Source organism: Archocentrus centrarchus, chromosome 4 (assembly GCF_007364275.1).
Source record: "Archocentrus centrarchus isolate MPI-CPG fArcCen1 chromosome 4, fArcCen1, whole genome shotgun sequence".
In the NCBI taxonomy this organism is placed as follows: Eukaryota; Metazoa; Chordata; class Actinopteri; order Cichliformes; family Cichlidae; genus Archocentrus; species Archocentrus centrarchus.
In genome coordinates, this window is record NC_044349.1 from 12,233,712 (window position 1) to 12,239,711 (window position 6,000).

Genomic DNA, 6,000 nt, shown 5'->3' on the forward strand with positions numbered 1-6,000 from the left:
CGCGTTTGCAACGGAACATTTTATAAATGACTTGTACGCTTCTATGTGGTTCACATATTTTGTTGGTTTTCCTCTACTGGGGTCACAGCAACTATGCAGGTATGTAGCTGCTGTTTAGCCAACTAGTGGGTGGAGTGTACGCACACGGCAAGAGGAAAGCATGGCATCTGCCAGGCAAGTATCAGAGCTTTTTGATTTATCTTTTAACCATAATAAAGCAAATAAAGACAGAATGCCCTTACTGAAACCTAGAGAGTGAAGTAGAGACATTCACTTTTATTAAAATACAGTTATTCTCTAGTTAAACTAATGCTACTGTATAATAATAGCCTTGAAATTTAATATTATCAACCGTGTGTCAAGAATATTGTTTTTTACTCTTCCTATATGCACATAACACAAAAGAACTATATATGATGAGACACACTGATAAGTGAATAAGGAGCATGAGAAAATATTTTTAATTTAATGAAATGAAACAATTGTCACCTACAGAAGGTAAGCATGGACCATGGCAAACCAAAAATAAAGCTGGATTAAGATTGAGCCTGTTGCTCACTATAATTGTTTTAATGGGGGTGACTAGAGGTTTAGGTTCACTGTTACTGTGTAGTTTTGGATTTACTGATCCTTTGTTCCATATTTACACTGTAAAACTGGCTTCACTGTGGACAGTGATGCTGGTGTTCCAGCTGTTTCCAGCTCGTGGCAGGCTTGAACCTTGATGGTTGTTTCTGAACATCCTGACCAACTTCCTCTCATCTGAGGGTGATGCTTTGGGTCTTCTTCCAGACTTTGGCAAAGTGGTGACACATGGAACAACTTGTACTTATGTACAATCTGCACTTGTTTAGAAATGGCATCAAGAGACCTCCCCAACTTTAATCTACAATTCTCCTTCTTAGCGCTCCACTGAATTCCTTGGACTTTCCCATTGTTCTGAGTATTGGTCAGTCTAGTGAGTGCTCTCAAACAAATCCTTTTTATAGTGACGAAGAGAAACTATCAGTTGTAGTTAATCATGATCATAACGATAAGTTAATAGGCCTTGGTCTTATCAAGTTAAAAAAAAAAAAAACTTTGTAGAACTTTGTAGAATCGTCAGCACCACTTATTAAAAGGTTTAAGTGACTGGACGTATATTTATGTGCCTGTGTGGATGAAAGAAAATCGCAAAAAAAAAGAAAATTCAAACTTGTGCACCCAATTCTTGTTTTTTGAAGTCATTAAAGATGTATGCTGTACAGTCATTTCACACTGACAAGCAACAGTTCAAAGAAATCATTAAAAGGCAAAAAATGACCAGGATTTTAATCAAACAAATGAACTGAATGCAAAAACAAAATGAATGCCCATTTCAGACACTAAATAGAAAACAATCTGGTTTTTTGTTTGTTTGTTTTTTAGATTGCCATTATGTATGTACTTAAATGGTTTTTTTAATGATTTTGTGTGCTCTTTGGCTCTGAACCCAGTCAGCAAGCTCACAGGTATCAGTGTCAACTTTTTTTTTTAATGTTTTGCTCTGGTTTCAGTGTCCAGCTGTGGTTTAATATTTATTATTAAACCAGACCTGCCCAGGGTGTACCCCACCTGTCTCCCAATGACAGCTGGAATAGGCTCCAGCCACCTCCATGACCCTGAACTGGATAAGCTGTTAAGAAAATGGATGGATGAAGGTGGATTATTATACCAAAGCATTTTTAGAGCAGTGGATTTTAGAAAAACTGCATTTAAAAAAAAAAAAATCTTCTCATATAAAATAAGTTTATGTAAATATTCACCACATAAATCCGTTCACATATACTCCTCTGTTTAGGTCTAAAATTCAAAATGGGAATAGGAGCCCCATGTTATTTGGATATATGAAGGCTGTTGCTACAGCCCTGGCCCTGTGACATGAATAATTGAATGATTTGAAAGAAAAGTTATTTTGGAATGAAATGCATTTGTTTGTTGTTAGACGGGCTGTTTGGTTGACTTGGTGCTTAGTTTCACCACCTTAGTGTTTATGGACAATAAGATGGGATCTGTGGGGCATCAGTGGTGCTGGGAGCTGGCACAGACACAGCCCTGGTCATGACAGCTGTGCTCATTGGGGAGCAGACAGCAGGTGGATGGAAAGATGTTTGCAGCTTTGTAGGAGATCTTTTTAGTTAGAGGTTAACCTCAGTCAGATTCTAAAATCCTACTTGTGAGGAAACTTGTGCCAAAGTTCACAAGACTGTTTGAAGCGTGATTTGGAAGCAGAAGCTGAGTTCTTGTGTATAAATATTTCTTTGTGGTTGATTTTAAAGAAATGATAAAGATAAATCAAATTCTTCAGAATGAGTTGTCTGATCACAGAGAGAGGATCAAGTGTGAGAGCTGTATCGATGTGTTATGTAATGCAGAGATTACCAAAGCAGTTTTCTCTTGATTCTCTGGATCGAAGTCATGTTAGAAGATGCAAAGCCTCAGCTGTGAAATCAAAGGAGCGCATTTGTGGCAATCACAACGTACATGTCTGCCTGTTCTTTGCTAACACTGTCTGATGAGAAAGGAATGAAAATACCTGATGAATACTCTGAGAGTTTCTGGTGTTTATCTTCCAGAAAAATACTGTGAATCAATGTGAGGGCTGTTTTTTTTTTTTTTCTTTTAGATTTCATTCTGCCTTGCTTTTCTACAGTGACTGCAACAATATTTGATCTTTCTCCCTTTGGCAACAAAGTGGAGCTTTTCTTTCTGGATCAGTGGGCCTGACAGACAAGGTGGCTAATGGTGTTGGTGTCTCATCCAGAGTGTCCGGCCTTGCAGGTGAGTCCCTCTGTGACTGACACCCCACAATCTTCTGCATCTTAAAGTGAAGCTTTAATGGAAGCTGTCAGGAGACAAAATCAACCAGAAAAATCCATCTGATTTCTCCTGAGCAGGCTTTTTTTTTCTTTTTTTCTGACTAGTCAGTATACTAACCTATCTGTAATATCAGTGACTTTTACTTTATATATATACACTCATCAGCCATTTCATTAGTTACACCTGATACTGCTAGGACTGAGTTGGACCCTCTTTTGCCTTCAGAACTGCCTTAATTTGATTCATCAAAGTGCTGGAAACATTCCTCAGAGATTTTTTTGGTCCATATTGGCATCACACAGTTGCTGCAGATTTGTTGGTTGCACATCTATGATGTGACTCTTCTGTTTTACCACATGCAAAAGGTGCTCTACTAGACTGAGAACTGTTGACTGTGGAGCCCATTTGAGTCTAGTGAACTCACTGTCATGTTCAAGAATCCCAGTTGAGGTGATTTGAGTTTTGTGACATGGTGCACTATCCTGCTGGAAGCAGCCATTAGAAGATGGACCCACTGTCATCATAAAGGGATGGACATGGCCATCAGCAATACTCAGGTAGGCTGTGGTCTTTAAATGATGCTCAGCTTGTACTAAGGGGCCCAAAGTGTGCCAAGAAAATAAGCATTACACCACCAGCAGCCTGGAGTGTTGATACAAGGCAGGATGGATCCGTGCTTTCATGTTGTTTATGTCCAGTTTTGGTGAACCTGTGTGAACTGCAGACTCAGTCTCCCCTTCTTAGCTGACAGGAATGGCACTTGCTGCTCCTGTAGCCCATCTGCTTCACGGTTTGACATGTGCATTCAGAGATGCTCTTCTGCATACCTTGGTTGTAAAAAAAAGTGGTGGTTTGAGTTACTGTTGCCTTCCTATCAGCTCAAAGCAGTCTGGCCATTCTCCTCTGACCTCTGACATCAAGCATTTTCACCCAGAAAACTGCTGCTCACTGGATATTTTTGCTTTTTCAGACCATTCTCTGTAAACCTTAGAGATTGTTGGGAGGAAAAACGCCAGTAGATCAGTAGTTTCTGAAATACTCAATACTTCACCAACAATCATATCACGTTCAGTCACTTAAGTCTTTAATTCTTCCCCATTCTGATGCTCAGTTTGAACTCCAGCAGGTCGTCTTGATCATCTTCACGTGCCTAAGTTTCTGCCATGTGATTGGGTGATTAGACATTTGCATTAATGTGCAGTTGAACAGTTGTACCGAATAAAGCGGCCAAGGAATGTGCATGGAGAGGACCTGTATTTTGTTGTCACCAAGTTCTCCATAGCAGCATCACTGGTGTATGAAATGTTGCATTAGAATCGACAAATCTGCTCTAATAAATGTTTTAAAAATAACAATTTCTCCTGATTTTTTTTTTTTCCCATGATGAAAGACTCTATGCTAAAATATAATGGAATAAATCAGTGGACTGGAGGTTTGTGGCTATGCTCCCTTTTACCCTTGAGGATTCAACATTGAAATGAAAGCTGATAGCCTTTAGTGGGAAGGCAGATCCTTCCAAACCTCTAACAGACATTTTGTTGTGGTAGTATTATTATGTGGGCTTTAAATCTTGCCTGGACTAACTAGTTCATTAGCTTGTGATTACAGTCCTTTAACAAATTTTGTTCCCCCCTTTTTTCCCCCTTCTCTCTTCCGCAGCACAGAGTTGTGTCCAGACTGTTTGGTTTTACCCTTACGTCATGGCCACTGTGACCGGGGGCTTTGCTTTGACTGCAGCACTCTGCCTGTTTACAGTTGTCATCTGATCAGTCAAAATGCGGTTAGGTGTCAAACTCTACAATACAGTCAGAGGTGGTACTCACACACAGAAAAAATAACTTCAGGGATTAAATAACCTTTGATATGATGGCAGGATCACACTAATTTTGGATTTACATTGATTTCTTTCTCTTTTGGTATCTGTTGGATATGTTTAAACTCCACAAGTCTCATTGATATATGAATATATTTAGACATGATTTACTGATTGAGACTTTCAAAGTAAACTCTGTGCAGATTATAAAGCCACACTACCATCAAGCTTATGAATATGTAATACACCGGAGGAGTTTAGGCTGCTGAATTCTGTAATTATATTAAAATCTAGCTGCATGACTGGGGATTAAAGTTACAGCTCTATTTACAAATGAAGCAGATGATTACATGTGCATGTCATGGAGCATCTAAAGCATTTACAATCACAGTGACTCATGCCCCCCCACCCCCCAAAAAAAAAAAAAAAAAAAATCCCATCATGAAGAGATTTTATTCATGTTTTTAAAGTGAATAAAATAAAACATTCTTTTCCAGCTCTCTCTTTGTACTCTGTACTGTGTATGAAGCCAAATGTTTTAGTTGATCTGGCACTGGCAGTGTTTGTGGCACTGAGCCAAGGAAGTGAACTGCTTGAACTTCACACTTTTTTTGCGTGTGCAAACATGAAAGGTGTTTACACCACTTGCTTTGTTCTTGCATACTCTAGGAAATGAATAACCAAATATTGATTGGTTGTGGATATGAAAATATGACATGAAAGTGGATATTTTTCCTGTAATGAACTACCAGAGGTTTATTTCTAATAAATCCTTGTTTAATATGTCTATTGAGGAGGTCAGGATGCAGGACAGCATAACAGAGTAGCATTAAAGTAAAAAAAAAAAAATGTTGTGAGACATTGTTGTCACTCTGTGTGAAACTTCACAAAGCAGCTCTTCTGTGCTCTAAAACAGGTGCACATTACACTTTATACACATCAGTTGTCACATATTGTTTGCCATTGTGATGTACTGTCCAAGCGGACATCCTGATTTAGAATGGATCCCTTTTTCTTCCTGTTCTCCTCATACCTTTGAGATCTCCCATCACTGGTTTGTCCTCTCTTCTTGCTTTCTTGTAGAGGGTTAAGCATCCACATTGAAGCCAAACTACGGTTTGTTAATGTGCTTAAAGAACTAGATTGTCTGGCGGAAAACTACTCTTGTGGCTTTTTTTTTTTTTTTTTTTTTTTTTTTAACATTTTTGCTGTAATTTCTCTGCTAAATGTTATTACTGTTTGGTTGCTGCGACATTACTTTCTAACAATTGGTGTGGTTGTCGTGTGAGGCAGGCAGGGTGACCTCTTGCGGATGAAAGGCGGTGGTGTGTCCCGGTGGGCCTCATCAC